This window comes from Rhinolophus hipposideros (genome assembly GCF_964194185.1).
Source record: "Rhinolophus hipposideros genome assembly, chromosome: 14".
NCBI classification, from domain to species: domain Eukaryota; kingdom Metazoa; phylum Chordata; class Mammalia; order Chiroptera; family Rhinolophidae; genus Rhinolophus; species Rhinolophus hipposideros.
Genome location: NC_138060.1, coordinates 23,303,489 through 23,329,338, shown reverse-complemented (window position 1 = coordinate 23,329,338; position 25,850 = coordinate 23,303,489).

The window sequence follows — 25,850 nt, the reverse complement described above, 5'->3', positions numbered from 1 at the left end:
AATAACTACTAATCAGCCTGAAGAGAGAGCAAATCCCAGGATTCATTGAAATGCATCTAAGATAGGGTTGTTAATTCTGCACACACATTTAAAGGAAGTTACATATAAAAAAGAAGTTATATATTTCCTTAGGGCTCTTGATAACATTTTATGGAATCAGAATGGCAGTTTCACATCCTCTCCCCCACCCGCCCCAGCCACTGTTTTTAAACGACATTTGAGACTAGAAGGTAAAGTATTGAAATCTCTATACATGGGGGATTTTCCCCCCATCTCAGTAGATTCCATTGTAAAATGACAGCTATGGAAGAGGCACTTGTCAGGAGACTGTAATTATGAAAAAAAAAAAAAAGCACTAACAAAATTAGTTTTTTTTTTTTTTTTAAAGATGCATGGGCATAAAATGGGTTATGACAATCCAATAATGAATTAATGGCCAAAGCCAGTATTTTTTTCACATTTGAGTGATGGATAAGAATATCCCACATATAGTAGCGAAGCCCACATTAGAATGTAAATACTATTTGCTTTTTTAAGAGCTCTGATCTCCTGGGTTGCTGTAATCACTGATATTTTATTTGGTTTTGTAAATTCTTAGTATCTTTACAGTTTTGCTTTCAAATAATCAACTTAATTGTTTTATTTGCTGTTTATTAACTAAATGACCCAATGCAACTGGTTTTCTCTTTTGAGACTCTCCCATTCCTTATTCAGTGAGTAGTCACCTAAGATTCCTATTTCTTTTTCTGAAGGTCCCCAGGTTGGGACAGTACTCAGCTAGAAAGAAAGTGATGCCGTTACATCATTTATCAATTGCGTGGTTAGAATGATGACTGACTCACATTATTTGAAACTAATCCACCATGTTCTATTCTCTTTGTCTATGTAATATTTTCAGATTGGCTTCCTACTGGGGAATTGTTCCAACCAGTAACTTGGCATTCCATTTTCTTTAAGTATAGAACGTCACAATAGGAAGCATGCTGGCACTGATTGAATGCCCACTGTGTGCCAAGTATTGAGCTAGGGGTATTTAGGGCAGGGATTGGCAAACTTTTTCTGCTGAAGGATAGAAAGTAAATATTTTAGGTCTTGTCATAGCTACTCAGCACTGTCCTTGTAGCATAAAAACAGCCATAGAAAATACTTAAATGAATGTCATTGCTGTGTTTCAATAAAATAAATTATACATATCTACCAAATCAGGCAGTGGACTGGATTTAATCCATAGGCTATAGTTTGCAGAGCCTGATTTTGAGTGTTGGGGCTGGAAAGGTTTTGAGAAGTCATCTACCATAGCCCAGGCTATTTCAAACCCTGGTCCTTAGATCTCAGTGTTTCCCCATGATGAATGGGCCTTTGTCTTACCTCTTCTCTTCAATTAGAGTAGTATAATTTTCTATCGATTTTTCTTATGAGGTCTTGCATAAGAATTCACTTGAGCAAAGTGTTTCTTAATGAGTTTCAAAAGTTTTGAAAACCTCCAATTCTCATTTAACTTTACAACTGAAGACTTGAATAATTAAAAATACACAGAAGCTATGATATAACCCCCTGCTAACTAACACATTTAGTCATTGTCAGAGCTGGGACTTCTACTCAGCACCAGTGACTCCCAGACACTCAGTGCTATGTACATTGTGCTGCCTTCATTCCCATTAGAGAAAAAACTTATGTCTGTTACTTATTTTTTATAACAGCCACTTATCAGCATGAGCAATTTGTAAACAGAATTCATAATTTCAAGAGATTATATAACATTTTTCTGGAATAGGAAGTAACACCAACAATTCTAGGGATAGTCTCGTACAACAGACTTTAAATTCATGCTCTGTAGCCTTGTCCACGTGAAGGCCCACGTGACTACATCCACACCTAGCTAGGATGGTAGTCAAAAAAGGTCAGTAATGTCATTTTCCGGAAGCTGGTGATAGCCAGTGTTTATTGTGCACCATTCAATTGCTTCACGTATATCCAGCAGCCATTATGCTTCCCTGAAGACTCTGTTTGCCTCAAATACAAAATTGAATTTTAAGTTAAATTTAAAAATCTATGGTGCTTTTGGCTTTGATGGAAGAAATTGTACTTCATTTGTCCATTTTCACAGCAGGGTAGATGTGAGAACTGGAGAGTAGAGATTTATCTAGTTTTACACGTCCGGATCTGCCCTACTTAGCACCTACAGTCCAATTTTGGTGGAGGTCTAATGGGGTGAAGGCAATTGGTTATCCACCTACGCAGTGCCTCTTACAGGACCCCCACTTGGCTGCTACCCTGGAATCCATTATGGAAATTTGTTAAACCTTCTAAAGAGGGAAAAAGTCCAAACTAATTTTCAACTTGTATCTCTTCTCTTGAATATAGCCTAATGAAACTTTAAACAAAGGTTATTTCAGAAAAAAGAAAAAAAAGTGTTTTACTCAGTTAAAGCAAATATTCTTCCTAAAGTTTCAGATTATTCCTATATATACAGTTTGTTTTTTTTTGGGAGGGGGGGTGATAAATCACATGATAGAAAATTCTATTTCAGATGACCAATTTTAAATCTCCTCCCTCCTGTAAAACGACCATTGATTTATAGATGTAAATTTAGAATCCTTTTTACTGCTTTGTTCTGTGGCATAGAGAATGTGGTGTTTTAACAGCATCTGATTATTGTATTTTGTTGCTTTTGATGTAAAGTGTCACTTGGCATTATTCTCTTGGATGGCTCTATGTGAAAGAACATATAAAAACAGTCTTGATGGAATTCTGCTGTGTGTATGTGTGTGTGTATTTTCTCAAGGAAGTAACATTCAGTGAGATAATCAGTAGTTTTATTTTGATAGATCGTTTTTATAATTTATTTGTTTTAAGAAAACAACCGCATTATTCACGTGGGAGTAAGAATGGAGCCTGTGAAAGAAATTTTAAATGTTTTCCTGATGGCTTGTTTATATGGCTTATTGTTATTTTAAAATTGACTTTTAGTTATAGAAGAATTATAACAGCATTATAGGAAGCACTGAAAGCAGAGAGAAAAATATCACTTATATGTCTAGATGACTTATAAACAAATATTTAGATATTTTCAGTTTTCTCCTGGTTTTACCTCTTGTGGTTATAGAGTCATTTGTTTCAGAATTCCGGAGAATTTGATGAACCGGGTGTATCCCCAGCCCTCTACCTTCCTGGAAGACTGACACATCTCAAGACTGGTCGCTAACTAAGACTTTAGGGAGCTGAGAAGAGGGGGAAAGGGCAACCTAATTTGAGGAACAGGGAAGCAAATGGACAAGCCAGGACACAGGACAGAGCATGGCTTACTTAGCAAATTGACAAAAGTTTCATACTGGAGCATAGGGTCCCTGGAGTGGTGTGACAGTAGTTGAGGTTAGAAAGTGAGTTTTCATTCAGACTGTGAAGGGCTTTAAATGTTCTGAGGAGTTGAGGCTTTGCTTGTTGTGCAGGGAGTAGAGTGAAGCTCCCATCAGAAGGACATGTTAGAGCCCCAGTAATGCTTCTCAAGTCCATGGACAACATGGTTATGACCAGCCAAGGGGAAGACTCAGCCCAGCGCTGGGATAGTGACAAAAAAGATGTCTGTTTCCCTATCCTCCCTCTCCATCTCACCACCATTCACAAAGAAAACAGGAATGTGAAAGAAACTTCAGGTGCTTCCCGCTCCCCCTTTCCAGGTTCCAGAGGCCATTTTAGCCTGTATTGGTGAGGGAAGGGAAAGAGGCTAGCCTGGAATTGGATATGACCTTGATGCTTTGAAACAAACACGACTGAGCCTAAAGAATCAACCTGAGACTGTTTTAATAATTAAAGATGACAATCAGACTGAGATGTTACAGAGGAGTCTTCTTCCCAGGAAACAGTAGTGATTCTACTGAGGATAGTTGGTGGCAATTCCTGGAAAAGGTAAAACCAGTTCACATTTATACTCCAATGAATGGAGACCTCTTCCTCAATAGGTTATAGTAAAACGTCCACTGTAGAATAATATTGACTAGGTATTCAGTCACAAAAAAGGATTAGTTTGGGCAGTTCCAGGCAGACTGGAAGTTAGAACCATAGTTTGGGCAGTTCCAGGCAGACTGGAAGTTAGAACCATAGCATTTGCCTAGGTCTTCTCATGAACTGCCATAAGCCCAGCTTCTCCCATACACCTTGGGGCCTGATCAGTTTTTAAAGTCCCAGTTCATCCTTTATTATTATTATTATTAGTTTCAGGTGTACAAAGCAATGTAGTAGTTAGACATTTATACCACTCACAAAGTGATAACCCCCCTCCCCCAATCTACTACCCCTCTGACATTGTATATAGCTGTTACAGTTCCACTGACTCTATTCCTAGTTCATCTTTATTAAAAGCAAATGGAAAAGGGATTTATATAAAAGGATAATTGTTGAGATTTCTGTAATCTCAGAAGATAACTGTTTCTAGGGGCTAAGTGAAGATGTTTAAAAATCAAGATAATGTAGTTCATATTATTATGCAGGAGAGCTTCTGCATTTTGCCCAATTTTATAATGCAATAATGTGATTTTGTTTTTTCAGGAACTTAATAATTTAAAACAGCACTCTTTCCCCATTGAGTTGAAATGAATGTTTTTAGTCTTATTAGTTTTTCCTTTTATAAACTGCTAAGGACTCCTCTACAGCACACCCACCCCCCACCCCTCAACCTGATGAATAATATGTCAAGTACATTTCTCTGCGGAGAAAGTCCTTTAATGGTTGCAATTTATCAAGACATTCTTTTGAGATTATTATTAAGAAGCATTGTTGATTAATCAAAAAACAAAATAGGAGAGAACAAAAAAGACACAGTAAATGAAGGATGCCTGTTGGCTTCAGGATTCAATAGTCAGATAAGACCAGTGCTGGGAGAGAAGCTTCTATGGGGAGGACTCAATCGCTTGTTTCCTGCTATCTCCCAGGAGGGTACAGGGCTGTTGCCAGGGAGTTGTCAATGGGTAATCTGCATTTTATTAACTTTTATTTTAAGGGAGAGAATGGATTAAAGGAGGTGTAAAGAGATAGCGGTAGGAGAAAGGTGACTCGGTAAGTGGTTTGGATTTTGGTCAGAAGAGGAGGTGGACAGAGATTTATTTAACACACACGTGTGGAGGATTCGGTCTTGTAAACCTATTTACACAAAAGGAAATTTTTATCCCTACTACTCATGAAAACAGTATTGGTTGTCATAAGTAGATAATTGACATTAATGCATGTTAAAATACTTGTAGTTATGAGAATGAAAATAGTCCAGGCTCTGCCGAAAATCGCCTCTAGTGCCTGGAGTGTGGTACAATTTCTGTGAAAGAACTACTTTTGTTAGCTGTTATAATGCAGCTTAAAAAAAATATGGTATTAATCTCGATGCTATTGTTATCTAATTTTGAACAAGGGCATTAAGTCCAAAGTTAGATTCATCAATCATAACACAGGAAATGTTACTGACATCCATTACGAACTCCACAGTTGATTAGCTCCCTTGATTAAATAGTGGTGTAGCTGATGGGAAAACAGGAGACGAGACTGCCACTCTTGTGAAGAGAATTTTCAACTCGGAATCTCCAGGGAGTTAAGAAAAGAGAAGTGAAAAACTCATAGACACAGACAATAGTTTAGTGTTTACCAGAGGGTAAGGGGGGCTGGGGAGTGGAAGATGAGCGTAAGGGGGATCAAATATATGGTGATGGAAGGAGAACTGATTCTGGGTGGTGAACATACAATGGGATTTATAGATGATGTAATACAGAATTGTACACCTGAAATCTATGTAATTTTACTAACAAATGTCACCCCAATAAATTAAAAAAAATAAAAGAGAAGTGGAAAATAGAAGACAAAAAAGCAGGGCTGCCTCAGTAGTAACTTGATACCGGCCAAAGCATCAGTCCCAGCAGTGGGTGTCAGAGATACCACTCAGTTCCTTTTTACACACCCAAGGGGATTTTGTTTTTGTTTTATTTTGCAGGGAGAGGGTGGGGGATAACCTTAGCTGTCATTAGAAAAGTAAAGCCCTAAGTTAAAAAAAAAAAAAAATTACAGCGTCGGATATGAATACCTGAATGCTGACATTAACCAAATGCCACCGTTTTGGACAGCAGCATAGAAAAATGTAGAAATGTACTGCAGTGTTTTTTTTTTTTTTTTAGACAGAAATTTTCCTGAGAGATTGGGAAAATCAGGAGGAGGCAAGCTGATGACATTTTGATTGTAGGCCCCATTTGGAAAGGCATTGTGGAACTTTCTGCTTAACAAAGTTAAAAAAAAATAGCACCCAAAACCTTCCACTTTCACCTTGATCTGCATTCTTTTTCTTTTCTTCTTCTTTTTCTTTTTTTTCTTTTTCAGTAAGTGGTAAAACTTCCCAGAGGTGGTTTGAAGACATTGTTATGGTGTCACTGGCAGCTAATACACTTGCTGTGAGATGGTAGTTGTTGATTAATAGTACCACTTTATAATTCAGCCTCATGTGCAAGGCACTGAGCTAACCAGATGCTACTGTGTCTTTATTTGCACCTTCAGCTTCTCCTCCATGAAGGCTTCACTATTTCCTCTGTGAGATGACTCCTCTCTGTTTGATACTTCTCCTGTGCCATACCTCCGCTAACCTTGCTCCAAAATTCTTAATATGATATTTTCAGAGTTCTTTCAGATTAGCGCTTTGCATTTCATAGATTAATTGAACATTAGGTAGATGAAATGCATAGATGTGTGGATAGGGAGATGGATGGATGAATAATGAGGATGGATGGATGGTTAGATGGTGCGGTGAATGGATGGATGAATGGGTGGTGGGGTGAATGGATGGATGGGTCAATGGAAGAAACTGAAAAATAGTTGTAACTTTTACAATATTTGACACTGAGAGAGCTTTTGCCAACTTTCTACAGACCTCGTAAAGGGTTTAATAAGTAATGACATTGTTTAAAATAAAAATAAAATAAAAATATAAAATTAAAATCAATACGCTATTTTCTTATTTTTATTGTATTTATGTAAGACACAATAAAACAATGTTTTTTGCTTTATTCTTTGTCCTTTTTCCTTTGAACCTACTTTCTTTGTTCTCTCAGAATTCAGGTGTAGTACTTGTTACAGCTTTACATATAGACTGATTGGAAGGGGACTAGAGGGACAGTTTTATTTTAAACTTAGGACTTTTTAAAATCACATCTTGAGATGTCACATAAGTTTTGTGGGATAGTATTAATACATTGTAACAATATCATAGCCCAAAGTGTTTTTCATTTTTTTCTTCCCCTTCTCCTTTCTTTGTGTTTCTGACTATTCCTAATCCTCATGCTACAGGGTTGAAAAAATTAAGTTTTATCATTTTTTTCTGTATCCCTTTTTAATAGAAAAAAATGAGATAGTTAAAATTTACCCCTGAAGCTACTGAAATAAACATGATTTATCTTTTGAGGCCACTTCTATGAGTTTTCCTTGAAATTAAATGTACTGTCTTGAAAATAGGATACTAAACTTTATGCCAGTTTCCTATTCATACATCGATGTAATATCAATTGTGTCTCCTATTATTGCTTTTGTAAGTGCTTTGTTGCTCTGAGAAGCTTACTTAAAACATATTTTTATCTAACTCAGTATGGGTGAGAGAAAACAAACAATGGTTGATTTGAATAGATATGGATGCTAAGTCTTTTTCTTTGTATTTTCTGGCTTCTATTTGTATTAAAAGTTTACATATATATAATTTTTTGGTAAGTGCATTTGATAATAAAAGTGTGTGATCGTATTTTAGAGTAATAAATTGGAAAGTGAGGCTTATGAAAATCAGTGTGAGAATTTTAAAAAAATTTATTCAGTATCACTGTCATAACTGTAATAAGCTTGTGACCTATGCATTTCATGGTCAAAGTGGGGTTAGGTATTGGTCAGAATAATGCTAGAATATTCTGTAATAACAAATAAACCCCAACATCTCAGTGGTATAACACGTCACTCTGTTAGCCTCTCCCATCTTGTTTGCTAGACCTAGAATATGTGATTTATACATCACATGAGAGGGAGGAGAGAGTTGGAACAGGCGCACCAGCTCTTAACTACACTAATCTGGAAGGCATATATATCATCTCCATTTACAGTTTATTGACAAGAGCTAGTGACATGGTCCAAACCCCAAATTCAAAGAAGTCTGGGAAATGCAAGGGGACCCATGAAATATTAGGTAAAGACGAGTTGTCTTTGCCACATATTACATTCAGGAAAGCACAACCTAAACAGGGATTCTGATCTCAACTTGAACTTTGTGTACAACTTGTGTACAATCCAGTCCTCTGTCATTTTCCAGCCTCTGAGTCCAGCAACGTTTTGGGATTACTAACTTATATCCAGGAAGAGTTCTCGTCCTCATTTTAGATATTCTATCCCTATTACATACCACCCATGTAGAGCAGGGGTGGAGGAAGGAGTGGTGTAGTACATTATTAACTCTTAATCTTTTCTTTGTGGGGAACAACATGAATGTGGGGTTTTTTGGTCCTTTATTTCCCCCAAGTTCGAAAGAAGATCTGTGACAATTGCAGTATACTTTTTGCAGGATGTAGAAAGAAAAAGAATTAAACCAATGTCTTTTATTATTATTATTATTTTTTGACATTCAATGTTATTTTATATTGATTTCATGAGTATAGTATAATGGTTAGACATTTATACAACTTAAGAAGTAATCCCGCTGACTAGTCTAGTACCTGCCTAACACTATAAAAAGTTATTGCCATATCATTGACTATATTACCTATGTTTTACTTTATATCCCCATGACTATTTTATAATTATCAATTTGTACTTTGTAATCCCTTCACCTTTTTCACCCTGCCCCCCAACCTCTTCCCATCTATCACCCCAACAAATCTAGTACCCATTGACACTATACTTAGTTATTATAATATTATTGAATATACCCATTTTGCTATACCCTATATCCCCATGACTATTGTGTAATGACTAATTTGTACTTCTTAATCTCTTCCCCTTCTGTCACCCATACTCCTAACCCCACCTCCATCTGGCAATCATCAAAATGTTCTCTGTATCACTGAGTTTGCTTCTGTTTTGTTTGTTAATTTTGTTCTTAGATTCCACATATAAGCAAAATCATATTGCATTTGTTTTTCTCAGTCTGATATATTCCAGTCAGCATAACACCCTCCAGATCCATCCATGCCTCTGCAGATGGCAAGAACCCATTTCTTTCCATGGTCTCTATGTCCCTTTTTATGCTTTCTATCTCTTTGTTGAAGTTCTCATTAAGTTCCTTGGGCAACCATTGTTTTGAACTCTGTCTCTAATAGGTTGCTTGCCTCCATTTCATTTAGTTCTTTTTCTGGAGTTTTTTGCTGTTTATTGTTTTGGATGCATTTCTTTGTTTTCTCAGTTTGGCTGCCTCTCTGTGTTAGTTTCTATATATTAGGTAGATCTGCTATGTCTCTCAGTCTTGGCCAGGTGGTCTTATGTAGTAGGTGCCCTGTGGGGCCTAGTGGCACAGTCTCCCTGGTCACCACAAAAAGCCAGGACACCTGGAGGCCTGCTGCCATCTGCTGGCTGCCTTAAGGTTCAGCCACTGATAAAACCTTGTGCGATAGGTATGTGATTCAGGTGAGGCAGGGTTTCAGGGAGTTGTCCCTGAAGGCTCCCACCTGAGGCTCCAGGAGTGTCCCTTGTGTGGGTTGTGTGTGTTCTCCTGTTGCAGCATTGATTGCTATTGGCATGTCAGTGGATGGGATTGGCCCTCAGGCTGACTGGCTGTGGGATTTGCCCATGTCCACAGCTTATAGGCTGCTGTGTGGGATTCTTACCCCACTGAGTGGGATTTGTCCCAGTGGGCTCTGATGCCTTTTGAAACTGCTTTTTGGGTATGCCACTTGTGGGGCTAATTGGGCAGTGCTCTGCTGTAGTCTGAAGCCAACCTCCAAGTATGTTGGTTCTGGGGCCTCTTGGGAGGGGTTCCAGTTCAGGCCCAGGTCAGCCACTGCCTGTGACTAGCCAGGGGCTACCTGGTAGGAACTACAGAGCAATCCATGGTTGTTTGCTGCCTGTGCTAAACCTGGAGGTGTGTGGGAGAGTCCAAGCTATGAATCAAGGAGAGCTGCTACCAGTACCAGGCCTGGGGTAACTCCACAAAAAGCCAGGACACCTGGAGGCCTGCTGCCATCTGCTGGCTCCCTTAAGGTTCAGCCACTCATAAAGCCTTGTGCGGTAGGTATGTGATTCAGGTGAGGCAGGGCTTCAGGGAGTTACTAGAGTGGGAAGACTTGTGGTCACCTGGTTAATGTAGACTCTGGTTTGGTGCCAGTGCTAAGCCTGGGGCTACTCAGCAAAAGTCTTAGACCACACAGAGGCAAGCTGCCACCCTCCTGGGGCTTGTGGACTCTGACAGTTTTCTAAGAAAGAGTGCAATGCGGGGGGTGCGGGCTGTTCACAGAGAAAGTGCCCAGTTTTGGGGGAGTTGGGTGGGTGGGGTCCCAGTGAGTCAGCAGGGCAGAGCAGCGAAGCTCACCAGGCCAATCAGATTCAGATTTAGCCATAAGCATAGGGAGCGGGCTCAACACATTAAAGATGGTATCTGTCTATCAGCTGTACAGGAGGCTGACCTCACACAGGGAAAATGCTGACTGTCCTCTGGTCTTTCACCTGAAACCACACACCTCAGTCTATCCCTCATATGTCTCCAAGGACCCCCAAGTTACCATCCCTCTGCTGGAGCCCAAGGTGAGTTACTGGGAGCGAGTGAGTCTGTGCACGGGCCATTTAAGAAGACGTCTGGGTTTCCCGCAGACTTTTGTCCCACCCGAATGGTCAGAATTCACACTATTTTTCACAGCCAGATGTGGGGGCTTCTCTTCTTGACACCAGTACTCCAGGAATGGGGAGGCTGGTGTGTGGAGGGGTTGGGTTCCTTGCTCCTCAGGGGGAACCTTTGTAGCCAAGATATCCGTCCTGATTCTCAACCGCCGCAGGGAGGTCTGGGGTCCGTACCACATCTCTGCCCTTCCTACAAGTCTCATCGTGACTTCTTCTTTATATTTTTCGTTGTACAACTTCTGTTTAGCTAGGCTTCAGATGGTTCTCCAGGTTGATTGTTCTATAATTTAGTTGTAATTTTAAAGTGTTTATGGAAGGATGCAGGCACAGTGTTTATCTACTCTGCCGTCTTGGATCTCTCTAAACCAGTATCTTTTTTAATGAGCAGGGAGGTGAGAAATATGCTAACTTTAATATGTTAATTATTCCACATCACTATCATCAACAATATATGCCCCATCCATCCATCCATCCATCCATCCATCCATCCATCCATCCATCCATCCACATTTAATGGTACCAGGCCTAGTACAGGGCCCTTGAAAGTCAAAAAAGAACCTCTTAGACTTGGCTAACCTTTCTGGTTACCCTTACCCTTGCATAAACAAATTGTTTGGTCTATAACATTTTTGTTAACATTTTCAAGTGTTAACAAGTTCCGAGTTTCATGGGTCTGGGTTTCATTCACTTCCGTATCAGCCAAGGCCTGATTCAGAATTGGTGCTGTAAATGGATTTGGATACATGGGCAGATGACCCTGTGAGGCCAGTTTGTCTTAGACCTGAATATGTAGATGAAACAGTCTCTTCACAGCTTTGTGCAGTTCTCTCCTCCTTGAAGCCCATGAGTTCAGGAAGTGAGTGATTCTGACGTTGGCCTCCAGACGACCACACCAACAGTCAGTGCCAAGGCTTCTACAGAGGCTTGTTTCCTCTCCTCCTCCTCCCCTGGTGCCAAAGGTCCTGTTTGATTAAAAATCACCTATAGCCCTGGATAAGAGCTAAGAGCTATTATCTTAGAAAACATTGTGCCCCATTTCTGGTTTCTTCATGTGACTCTCTTTCTTCAGACTGCTTCCTACATATAGGTTTCATTTCAAGTAACCCCTTGGCCATCTTTCCTCTCATCCACACCAAGCCCCTACTTTTTCCTGACTATAACTTTCACTTCCATGTCTCTACCTTCTATTTCCTCTGAAGTTTCAGTACCATATTTTCAATTTCTACTTGGAAATCTCAACAGGATGTCCTATCACACTTCAAGCTCACCATGCGGCTAACAGGACCATGCTTCTCTATCTCAGCTAATGATACTATATCCTCTCATTCACTCAAGCTGCTTTCCCCCCTCCTCAGCCTCCCACTTTTGGGGGCCAGTACACCATCATTTCTGCCTCTTTTCCTCCATGATGCTTCTTCCAATTGTTGTTTTGTTTTATTTTGATTATCAGACATATTTACTCTCTCCTCTGTGTGCTTTAACTGTTTAACTCATCTCTCTGTATTTTAAATTATTTTTGATTCCTCCTGTTCTTGTTGTTCCTAGAATCTAGCTATTGATGTTTCTAAAACATAACACTTTTCTGATATAATATTTTTGATGGTTCTTTTTACTCCCCAAATAACTTCTGGTTGCTAGTGTAGTATCTAAGGCCTCAATCATCTATTTCCAGCTTCATCTCCATTCTTATAGACTGTAGCCAAACTGACTACTCTTTCTTTCCCACCTCAGTCTTGGCTCATGTTTTCCTTCCATGTGGTGACAATGTCACTTAAATTTATATGTGAAGACATTCTAGCTACTCTTTTAATATTAGCAAACTCAGTAGTAGAAATCAATGTCTTCTTCTAACTCAGATGTGGCAAGTAGATTTCATCTCAGGAACAAAATTTGGTTGATTAATAATAGCTGCCTGGAAAGTTGTGTTAAGAAGGACTCTCAGGTTGTATCTAGGCTCAATGGGAAACTGTTATGATTGTTAGCAGTGTTTGTCTAGAGAAAGAAGAAGAGGAATTGAGACATTAAAGTTTCTTAGATGCCTTCTGGGATCTACCCTGTGCTTCTCTTATGTATGCAACCTCTCTTCTTTGAGGGCATAAATTGTATTCTGCTGAAATATGTTCAACAAGAAGAGTCTATCTTCACAATGCCCTATGATCAAAAGGCACTCCAAAAATGTTTGCTAAATAAATCCCCTAATACTGGAATATGCTGTTTAGTTACATAAGATTGAAGAGCTGTGGGCAGAGCTGTGATTGCATTGTTTTATGTCATAGTGTTTATTCCTTTAAGTTTCAGTTTGCTAAGGAATCTGACTGTGCTGACATGAGAACTGCTTCTGCACAGTTACCTTTGGTGATAAATGAAATCAGGCAACACTGGATGAATGGACAGCATCCAATACTCCACTATTGCTTGTAACAGAATTAACTTTCAAGTAGCATTGATTAATTCTGCTTTTAGGCTTACTTTCACAGACCAACAAAGCATGTCAGATTTTCAGCCCCTCAGCCTAAGTCAAAAGCCAATGGCTGGCTTGAAACACATTCAAAAGGAAGACATTATTGATTTCGTGGTTTTTAAAATGTCCCAATCATTCAGACAATTAAGTTATAGTAAAAATAATTATAAAATTATTATTTCTCCTGTTTTTTTCTTTCTCTAGATAAACATCTCAAGTATTTCAGCCATTCTTTTGACATGGTTTTCAGAAACTGCCTCATTCTGGTCTCCCTCCTATGAATATCTTCCGTTTGACTGGTGATGTATTCTGAATTTGTGGATATTCTAGATGGGGTCCGACCAGCCAAGATCAAGATCAAGAACTTCATAGATGTAGTTCTATATTCTATATTTCTGTCATTACATCCTAAGTACAAATTTAATCTCTCAATGGCCACATTATATTGTTGTCTCATGGAATTCATGGACAACTGAAATTCCTCTTCAAAAAATACCATCTTATTTCACCTTGGATTGGTTAGGACTCTTTCTGTTTATTAGAAAATCTGTCATGAACTGGCCTACCAATAAAAGGGACATTATTGTGTTTCATCACCAAAATGTCCAGAGAGGTGACTGTTTGGTCCACGGTGCTAACAGTGTCATTAAGATTTCATTTCCAGCTGTTCATCCTTCTTCCTCTGTTTTAGCTGCATTCTCAGATAGGCTCTCCTCTCATGGGAGCAAATGGCTATGGGGGCTCCAACCTAAATCATTTTTGGTTCACATTCAACATTAAAAGGAGGAAGCACCTTTTCCTGGAAGGTCCCACACAAGCACTGGAGCTCACTTTCATAGGAATTGATCATGTGGTCACCACTGAACCAGTCACTGTGTCTCAGAGTACATGTTCAATGAGCTCATTTACTGACCTGGGTCAAATGACCCAGGAATTGGTATTGGAATTGGAGTGGGGACTATATGTGCTGAGATCAGGGTGCCGTCATCCAAAGGGAGGGAAAAATGCTGGGCAAACCCAAAATAAGAAGTGCTCTTTGCAATACAATTATACTCTAAACTCTCTAAAGGCAGAGATTATGGCTTATTAATTGTCTAACATTCTCCTCCCACCTTTAATAAATGACACAATAAATATTCAAAAAACTAGGTTTGATTGAATGAGTTCCTGAACAAATGGCTACAAAATGAGTGAATTTGAAATGCCTGCTTAATGTTAAAAATATCTTTGTCTCTCACAAGTTGCTTTGTACAATATAGTCCAAATTAACTTTGAAGTGTCCGTTGTGTATACATGAAGGAAAATAGAAGCATGAAAAACTTGATATATCATTACAAGGACAGTTTTTTGGTAGTATTCTGAGGAGAAATAATACACCTTAAGTGCAGAGAACGGGGGACATTTTCTTCTAGGACAAATGAAATGAAAACAGCTTGATTGACAGCCTAGTAACATTAATAATACCTTGAAGGTGGAGATCTGCTCTTATTTCAAACACCCCAGAGCAATTTTATCAGAAGAATAAATACTCTTTGTTCCAAATTCAGACTCTTTTCAGTTGCTTTTGGGTAAGATAGTTGTTTTCTAACAGCCACATGGCACCTTTATTTAACAAGCATATTTCAGTTTCTACGTAAAATCTCAATCGCACCTAACCCTGATCCCATCCCCTATTTAACTGGGGGAATTTGTCTGACACGGAGTTGTGTCTAATGCTGCAGGTAAGTGTATATTTGCCTCTTTGCCATTTCAGGGCACTCTGGTCTGATTCCCAATGGCCATTCCTGCGTGTCTGGCAGGCTGGGAGGGCCAGATGATTAACACCTTAAGGGCACATTCCAATTACTGGTCAGAATAGGTGAGGGAGCCTCCAGAGGGAGCTTCCTCACGCCCCCCAGATGTGGGGGTCATCTACAGACCCCCACAGATGACTTACAGACATGTGTTCTGAGCTGTAGCTGAAAGATTTCCTGAAAGAATTAAGCCCCTGCTGCCCATCCTTATAAGGGGCCTGATTGCACACCTTCTGTTGGTTTTCTGCCCTTCTCAGCTTTACTTCTTCTTCTTCTGGTATTTCCCCAAATTTGCTTCTAGATAAATGACTTACATTTCAGTCTTGTCTCAGCCTGCTTTTTGACAATTGTTTTGAAAGAAAACATATTATTTTCAGTCCTCAGAAAGGGATAGTCAAAGATCCTCATGTCATTGAGGCAGGTGTCAGAGACCTGCATGGCTCGCTCTGTGTGGGTAGAATGTGGCCACTGCGAGAGCACACTGTCTCAACGTGGCTTTCATGGTGGGCTGAGTGCAGAAAAACGGCTGACTTTCTCTAAAGCATGCAAATCTACAGCAATTCTTGCAGTCAATCCACACCCTTGAATGGATCTTCTCAAGGAGGAAGTCTATCCCCGAGAGGAGTGTGATTGGTCCATGGTATCAGAAGCCACTGCTTTGGAACGGAATGATGATTTCAGAAGTGGCAGCATTTGGTCATATGGAGGAACTCAGCGATGAAAATCTGAGAGGTCTTATTGGAGTGGCAAAGATGCAGGGCAAGGCAGTGGACTGAGAAGACACAGGAAGGTTAAGAAGGGAAGACAGGGAATGGTAGAGTAGCTGTTCCATCATTTGAAGAATGAAGGCAGGGGAATGCGAGTGAGCAGAGGTTGACACAGTAACAATACCCAATGCTTGAGTTCTTACCACAGTTCATGCCAGGCACTGGTCTAGGTGTTGAGCATTTTCATAAAAACGCTATGATTTAGATTGTTTTTATTATCTCCATATTAATTACAAGGAAATTGAAGCACAAATAGGGTAACTAGCTCCACCAATAGCCGGACCTGAAAAGCACAGCACTGGAATAGGAACTTAGGCATTCTAGTTCTGACGAGTTGGTTCTGACCTCGGGATTGGCAACTTTTTCCTATGAAGGGCCAGATAGTAAATGTTTTAGGTTTCCTGGACTATACAGTTTTTTTGTTACAACTACTCAACTCTGCCTTTGTAGCATGAAAGCAGCTATAGATAATATCTAAACAAACAAGTAAGGTTGTGTCCCATAAAACTTTGTTTGTAGAAACAGAGAGGGCCAGAGTAGGCCTGCAGGCTGTAGTTTACTGAGCCTGGATATTACTCCATTGTTTAACATTTTCACATAAAAATTGGTTTTTGGCTCAAGGAGCCTAGTCATGTGATTTTGGAATGGATTTTCTGATGAGCCTTGCCCAGCACGAATGTCTTTGGGGTGGTTATGTGGGGGGAGAGGCTGAGAAAAAGAGGGGAGTTGTGGTGGGAGCTAGCTTAGAAGAAGCAGGAATTGTAACTGAAAGCTGAAACTTGGTAATTTTGGGGGGAGATGGAGGTGGGAGAGAAAAGCACTAAATTCTGACTAATAAAGGTCAGAATTACAGGGTGGCTATAAGTGGGAGGAACAGGTTTAAGAAATGCCATAAAATTAAACTTTATAGGATTTGGGCTTTATAGCATATGTTGTAGCAGCCACATTGAATAAATGTATGTTTTTCATTATATTTTTATTACACATTTAAAGCACATTAAGGCATATACAGCTATCAAAGAAGAAAAATATAGAGAAACTTTGGCTTCACAAGTAATCGCCTCAATTTTAAGGAAAGCTGTATTTTATGAAGACAGAGAAAGATGCATGGCTGTTGTCCTTCTCAGTTTTATACTAACTCATTCTTCTTTGGGAAAAAAATATTAATAGATATTTTGCTACATTTGTCTCCTGTTGAGGCAGCATTTCCCTTTTTCTTCTTTTTTTTTTTTTGTGTGTTTTAGACTATCATATCATGAATGTTTATTCATTTGCCTTTGAGTTGCAAGTAATTGGCTGGCATTCTCAGTTGGTAAAACAGCCTGCTTTGTTGGGGTTTGAAAATTGAAAACCGTTTCAAGAAATTGTGACTTGAAATTATTTCTGGCTTTGAGAAGCCATGTGATATCCAGTGCTCTCTGGTGATATTTTAATTTTTAGCCTCTGGGGTTGGGTAGAGTTTGTCTGTGAATCATGGGGGATAACAGGATCACCATGTATTGTTATAAAGTTGTGCGTTATACAAATGCCCCTGGGGTTGAAATGCGGCCTGGCTCTCTCCCAAGCCCTGTGCCTGTCTACCTGGAGGCAGGAACATTTTTTCTTTTCTTTTCCTTTTTTTTTTTTTTTTTAACACCAATGCACTGTCCACTTGCCAAGCCATGGCCTGCCTTTGTGGCCACTTCTCTTCAGAGGTGGTGACTTTTTCAAATTTGTGTTCTCCATGGGTGACATGGGTGGGAGTATGTGACGGGGACTTTGCAAATTGTGTATCATGACATTTAGGATACCTTTGATTGTGAGATGCACCACTATTTTTTTGTGTAACTAAGAAAGACAAGATGCTGCTAATCAAATCTTGTTAGGCCATTGATTGTGAGACACATGGCAACTTCAAAGATGTTAAAAAGTGAAAAAGATGCCATGCAGTCATTTATAGAGTGGGTGCAACTTTCTTTAATTAGCATAAAGGTATCAGTTGAACTAGCTGCTACCCTATGAGGATGAGGTAGGCAAATCCCCAGAGGGAGGTTTCTACTAGGCTTTGTTTATTTTGTGTGATAAACAACATCACCAACCTCTCTGCTCTCCTGGAGGACGCCAATTGGTCAAAGTTCTAATAGAATAGAAATGTAGAATGTTAGAGTGAAACTGACTTCAGGGAGCTTCTTGCATCTCACCTGGGGGCAACTTTGTCCCCAGGCAACATTTGTCAATATCTGGAGATATTGTTGGTTGTCATAATTGGAGTGGGATGATGCTGTTTTCTAGGAAGTAGAGGCCAGAGATGCTGCTAAATATCCTACAATACACGGGACAGCCTCCACAACAGGAAATTATCAGGCCCCAAATACATAGTGCCGAGATTGGGAGTCCATGATGCAGTGGGACGATGTATATAGGAGGGGCTGAGAACCTGGACAATGGAGGCAGGCAAACCTGGGTTCAAATCCAGTCTTACACTTAACTGATTATGTGGTCTTGGGCAAGTAATTAGCTTTGCTAAGCCTCAGTTTCCTTGTCTATAAAATGGAGATCATAGTCTCTTCTTCAGGGGGTTGCTGAGAGTGTTAAATGACGCAGTTAGGGCAGTTGTAAAGACAGCAACACCATCTAAATTCAAAAGCAGCTCTGAGTACCTTTATCTATACCAACTAAATCCTTTGGGCAACTCCGAAGTGGGTATCTTTATTATCTAGTTTGCAGATAAGGACACTGAGAAAATTTAAGTAACTTGTCCAAGGTCGCTGGTGAGTAAGTGGTGGAGGCAGGATTTGACTTCCGAGTCTGTGCGCCCAACCAGCTCAATCCACCTGGCAGCGTGCCCAGCACAGCACAGGGTCTTAGGAAAAGGAAGCTCCTGCTAGTGTTATTATCATCTGCTCTAGCCCGAAGGCCCTACTTACAGGTGGTGATTGACTGAGCCTCCACGAGGGTAGGACTTAGCAAGGTTCCCCGTGACCTGGGCTGGTTCCTGGGTCTCCTGCTGCTCAGGGACAAGTCTCTGTCTGCCATGCTGCCCCTGCCAAGGAGCCCATATGGAACCGGTTAGGGTGCAGCAGGAGTGCAGATCTAGGTGGGCACCACCATTTACTGATTACATCTGGGAGGTAATCGTATCTGCCTCACAGGGTTGTTGGGAGAATGACGTACAACAGGAGGCGTCACATATCAGCTCACTGTAGACGTCGAGGGCTTGGCATGTGGCCTGAGAGCCGGGCTGGTGCACTCACCTGGAGTAGCCTGCTCTGATGGACACCTGGGAGTGGAGGGGGCTGGAGAGCGACTCCTGAGCTGGCCTGCAGGGTCTCAAACAAATGTTCCTGGACATTGTGGGGAAGGGGTGGCCTTGGAATGCCTTGGCTTAGTTCTGCTTTTCCCAGACTCACTGACGTTCAATCAATACTTGTGGAGGGGAATGAGGGAGGGAGGGAGGAAAAGAAGGAGAGAAGCTGGCAGACAGGCTTCACGCAAATGGGAACCCCAAGGTGGCCTGGAGAGTTTCTATCCAGCAGTGGCACTGATGGGCTTCAGCACAAGTCAAAGACCCTGGAGGAAGAGGAGAGAAGTCTCAACAGACTTTTGGTGCAGAAACCAAAGGGTAAATGGATGCCTCCTTCTGGCTGAGGACAAAACATAGGAACAGAGCACAGAACGCAACAGTGTGATGATTGAATGAGTATGAAAGGTACAGGGAGACGGTTAGGAAATTCCTTTAGATGCCGTAGGTGTGAGGTTTCTCAAAGAAACCACTCCATCAAGCCCAGGGCTCATCAGCACCTCTGTGTGAGCTGAGGACCTCACTCTGTATTTCCCCAAATGTTGTTAGATAGGAGGCAATACTGCATAGTGGTTAACAGGTTACAGGCTCTGTTGTTAAACTGCCCAGGTTCAAATCCCACCTTGGCCACTTGCCAGCCCTGTGACCTTGAGAAAACCACTTGAACTTTCACGGCCTCTGTTTTCCCATTTGAAAATTAGGATCTATCTCGTAAGGATCTTAAATGGATTAAATAAGATACTGTTTTGCGGTCCTTAGCACAGAGTGAGCACTCAATAACGTTTAACGCTCCTCCCATTATTTATTATTATTATTGTTATTATTGTTGAATTTATTCTCAGCAGAAGAAGTGAAACAAAGATGCACACTGGACTCATTCAAATTAGGACTAAAATCCTGCCTGTCTTCCCATTCATTAGCTGTGTGATTATAGGCCAGTGCCTTTATCACCTGAGCCCATTTTCTTACCTGTATAACAAGAAAAATGAGAGCTGCCCTACAGAATCATTTGGGAATTAAATCAGTTAACATTCAAAAAGTACCTAGCGTGTTTGACACTAAATTCTCATTACCTGTCTTTCCCTTCTCTTTCTATCTTCCTCCCCGACTTGTTCATTGCCCTCACAGGTGAGTCCCCAACACAGCTTCTCAAGATAAAACCTTAAGGCAACAAAGAGCTGGTTCTTTGAAAAAATTAATAAAATTGACAACCCTTTGGATAGCCTCACCAAGGAAAAAAGACACAAAATTAGGAATGACAGAGGAGAACTTATGATGGACACCACAGAAATACAGAGGATCATATGAGAATACTATGAAGGACTATATGCCACCAAATTCAATAACCTAGAAGAAATGGAAAAATATAACATGTTCTTAGAAACATGTTCTTAGAAACATATAACCTTCCTAAACGGAATCACTAAGAATTGGAAAATCTAAATAGACCGATTAGCAGTAAGGAAATTGAAACAATCATCCAAAACCTCCCCAAAAGCAAAAGTCCAGGACCAGATGACTTTACTAGTGATTTCTACCACACATTCAAAGATAATTTAATACCTGTCCTACTCAAACTCTTCCAAAAAATTGAAGAAGCGACAGTACTTCCAAACTCATTTTATGAGGCCAATATTACCCTGACACCAAAACCTAGTAAGGGTAACAGAAAGAAAGAAAACTACAGACCAATATCTCTGATGAATACAGATGCAAAAATTCTAACCCAAATTCTAGCAAATTGAATGCATCAAAAAGATTATTCATCACGACCAAGTGGGGTTCATCTCTGGGGCACAAGGATGGTTCAACATACGCAAATCAATCAATGTGATACATCACATAAACAAAATAAAGGACAAAAATCAAATGATTATATCAATAAACGAAGAAAAAGCATTTGACAAGATACAACATCCATTTATGATTAAGATACTTAATAAAATGGGTATAGAAGGAAAATACCTTAACATATTAAAGGCCATATATGACAAGCCCTTAGCTTATATCACAATTAATGGTGAAAAACTGAAGCCCTTTGCTCTACCAGGAACATGACAGGGCTGTCCCCATCACCTCTGCTTTTCAACATAGTATTGGAAGTCCTAGCAATCAGGAAAGAGAAAGAAATAAAAGGCATCTGAATTGGAAATGAAGAAGTTAAATTGTCACTTTTTGCAGATGACATGATGCTATATATAGAAAACCCTAAAGACTCCACCAAAAAGCTATTAGAAACAACAAACAAATACAGTAAAGTTGTCAGCTACAAAATCAATGTACAAAAATCCATTGCATTCCTATATACTAACAATGAAATCTCAGAAAAAGAAATAAAAAAAAAATCCTTTGGCAATTGCAACAAAAAGAATAAAATACCTAGGAATAAATTTAACCAAGGACCTATACACTGAAGGACCTATACACTGAAAAGTATAAGACATTTTTAAAAGAAATTATAGAAGACACAAAGAAATGGAAAGACATTTCGTGTTCATGGATTGGAAGAATCAACATAGTTAAAATAGTCATATTACCCAAAGCAATATACAAATTTTATTTCTGAGTTCACTAAACTGCCTAAAAGAACCCATCAACAAAACAAAGAGGCAACCAACCAAATGGGAGAAGAGGTGAACCACACCTCTGATAAAGGGCTGATACCCAAAATATATAAAGAACTCATACAACTTAACAACAATAAAAACAAACAATCCAATTAAAAAATAGGCAGAGGATCTGAACAGACACTTCTCCAAAGAAGACATATAAACGACCAACAGATATATGAAGAAATACTGAACTTCACTGGCTAGTAGGGAAATGCAAATCAAAGCCACAATGAGATACCACCTCACGCTGTTAGAATGGCTATGATCAACAAGACAACAAGTGTTGGAGAGGCTGTGGAGAAAAAGCAACCCTCATACACTGCCAGTCGGAATGTAAATTGGTACAGCCACTATGGAAAACCATATGGAGGTTCCTCAAAAAATTAAGAATAGAGTTACCATACAACCCAGCAATCCCTCATCTGGAAATCTACCCCAAAAGTCTGAAAACTTTTATCCATAAAGATATATGTACCTCTATGTTCATTGTAGCATGATTCACGGTAGCCAAAACATGGAAACAATCAAAGTGTCCTTTGATAGAAAATTGGATAAAGAAGATGTGGTACATATATGCAATGGAATATTACTTGGCCATAAGAAAAGATGAAATAGTACCACTTGTGACAACATTGATAGTTCATGAGATTGTCATGTAAGCAAAATGAATCAGGCAGAAAAAAACCAAGAGCCATATGACTTCACTCATATGCGGGATATAAAACTGAAAGCAATAATAAAATAAACAAAAACTCACAGACACAGGCAACAGTTTAATAGTTTAGTGGTTACCAGAGGGTAAGGGGGAAACGGGGGTAGTAGAAGAGGGTAATTGGGGTCAAATATATGGTGATGGAAGGAGAACTGACTCTCGGTGGTGAACACACAATGCAATATGTAGATGATATATTATAGAATTGTATACTTGAAACCCATACAATTTTCCTAATCAATGTCACTCTAATAAATTTAATAATGAAAAAGATGACACAGTTAAAAAGGAGTGGAGCCAGCCTCAAACCTGAATTTAGTTGGACCCACCTCTCCTTTCCCATTTGATTACACTTGTCTATTGCAGGTAGACAGAGGAGGATAGGTCACACCTGGAAGACTGGTGACTCGTGGGAGGCTCTAAGGAAGGAGACCTGGATTCTGAGCCACCTGGCCATGCCCCATAACTTCTCCCCAGGTAAGTGCAGTAACAAGACTGTCCATACAATTTTTCCCCAGGCAGATGCAATAACAAGACTGTCCATATGATTTTTAGGGCTCCTTGTTCATTGTTTTTTAAATTTGCTTTTTCCAATCACCCTGGGATAGTGGTTCTGGCAGACACTACTGTGGGCCCATTTTATAGAAAGGAAAATGGAGGCATCAAGAAGGGAAGAGGCTTGACCAAGTAGAGCAGGATTAAGACTGGAACCCAGACCGTGGTCTGGGTGCTCCTGGTCCACTGCTCTTCCACAACGTTGAAGGGCCTTTACTTAACTTTCTTGCACTTTCCTTCTTTAGCTCTCACCTCCTGTCCCTACTCTCTACCCTCCCATGCTCCGCCTGTCCTGGCCCCAGCTCTAGATGCATTACCTGGGGGATAATTGAATCTGGCTAAACTCTGGTGTCACAGCAAATAGGATCAATTTATTACACTTATTCATTTGAAATTCTACATTGACATAGCTATAAATTGAGCAGTGACAAATTCCAAATAACCTGACAGTCAATACAATTGAAGTGCTTGAAGTCAGACGTGCAGGGAACAGGCAATCTAGGAGCAAGAAATCTGAAACTTGGTCCTTAGAAAGTGTATTTACTGTCTATACTTCCCTGTGACCTGACACCGAGTCAGGATCCTGGACTGAATTGGCGTGTGGAAGCTGAGGAATTTTGTGACTGTGAAGACTTGGTTTCTACTGACCAACTAAACCTGACTAAGCAAAACAGGAATTTATTGGGTCATATAACTGGAAAGTCTAGGGGAAGCACTGCATTGAGGTATAGCTGCATCGAGGGGCTCAAATGTGGTCATCTGGAAATCTCTCTCTCTCTCCTTGAGCTTTGCTTTACTCTGCTGTAACAGTGATGAAGGTAATCATTAGAAGCTCTAGGCTCACAGCCTACGAGCATAGTAACCCCATCAGGAAGAGCATCTCGTTTCCAGCAATTCCAGTAAAAGTTTTCGGTTTTCTCTTGTTAGCCTAGGTGGGGTTACAAACCCGTCCTGACTCAGTCAGTGTAGGCTGGGGGATGTGTACTCCTTGGACAGGTCTGAATTATATGGCCCTCCTTGGAGATGAATAGATGGGTCCTATGACCTAAAAAAGGGATTATGGACATTTCTCAAAATAGCAGATGGCCACTGCGATATCCCCCAGCCTCGTTGTTACCTTTAGAGATTATAGCCTGTGTAGACTGTTTGAAACTGTTTCTTGTTTGGTCTGACCTAATTTTCTAAGGAAAAAGTTGAGAAAACTTGGGATAAAACTTTTGACTTCATGTGTGCAATTATATAAAAGCACTACCTCTTTTCTGGTCCAGAATTAAAGGTACTTATCATGTGCTGGAAATTGGATTCAGTGCTCAGTGGGGGTTTGGTGTGTGCTTACCCAGAAGCCAAACTCTTTCCTTCTAGAAATGGCTCCAGTATTCATTGGAGATCAACTCCTCCCACACGCTCTGGATGGAATTCCACTTCAACTCCATGAATGGAATATGGGATGCTGATTTTCAACCAATCAGAGTATCACATTTCCTAATCCACAGAGATTGGTTTGGGGGTGATCATGTGATCAAAGCCAAAAATCACATTTGATTCGAAGCCAAAAATCTTTGAATCAAATGAACAATAGGCTTTATCTTCTCATTGGATTTAGGGAAGGGAGACTGAGATGGTAGGGCTGTGTATCAAGCCAGAACAGCAGAAGGCACAGCCACGGGTGAGAGACACAGAGGTCTGCCCCAAATCACTCTGTGTCTAGCTGTGTCTGAAATTGCAGTGATCTGACTTTTTCAGTTCCTTGAGCCAGGACATTTCAATTCTGTCACTGGTAACACAATGGAATTTTGATATGCCCAAAGTCCACTAGCTGTCAAGTGTCAAATTTTGAGCCCAAATTGTTTAATGCTATTTTGATATACATCAAGTTGTTTTAAAGTCATTTTCAAAACTTTCAGCTCATTTCAAGTTAGAAACTTAGAAAATAGACAACTCCACACTCTCTCCTAAATGCCCGCTTAACCTGACTTTGCTTGTTCATACCCCCCACACTGTAGTTTGATCTCTTTACATCTCTCAGCCCATTTTTTTTTCTGGAATCTTTTTTTTTTTGTATTGTTGTGTTTGTTTTTCAGCAACTATATTGAGGTATAATTGATATATAGTAAATGGTATAAATGAAAAGAGTATAATTATATACATCTGTGAAATTATCACCACAATTAAGATAATGAATATATACATCACCCCCACAAGTTTCTTCATGCTCCGTTATGATCCTTCTACCTGGCGGCTACTCATCTGCTGTCTGTCACTATAAACTAGTTTGCATTTGTTAGACTACCATATAAATGGAATCACACAATGTGCACTTTTCCTGGTGTACTTTCTTTAAAAATAATTATTCTGAGGTTTATCCGCTTTTTAGTGTATCTCAATAGCTCAGTAATTTTTTAAAAGATTTATTGGGGTGACAATTGTTAGTGAAATTACATACATTTCGGGTGTACAATTCTGTAATACATCATCTATAAATCCCATTGTGTGTTCACCACCCAGAGTCAGTTCTCCTTCCATCACCATATATTTGATCCCCCTTACCCTCATCTCCCACCCCCACCCCCCTTACCCTCTGGTAACCACTAAACTATTGTCTGTGTCTATGAGTTTTTGTTTCTCATTTGTTTGTCTTGTTCTTTTGCTGTTTTTTGTTTATATACCACATATCAGTGAAATCGTATGGTTCTCTGCTTTTTCAGTTTGACTTGTTTCGCTTAGCATTATACTCTCAAGATCCATTTATGTTGTTACAAATGTTCCTATATCATCTTTTCTTACCGCCGAATAGTATTCCATTGTGTATATATACCACAACTTCTTTATCCATTCACCTATCAAAG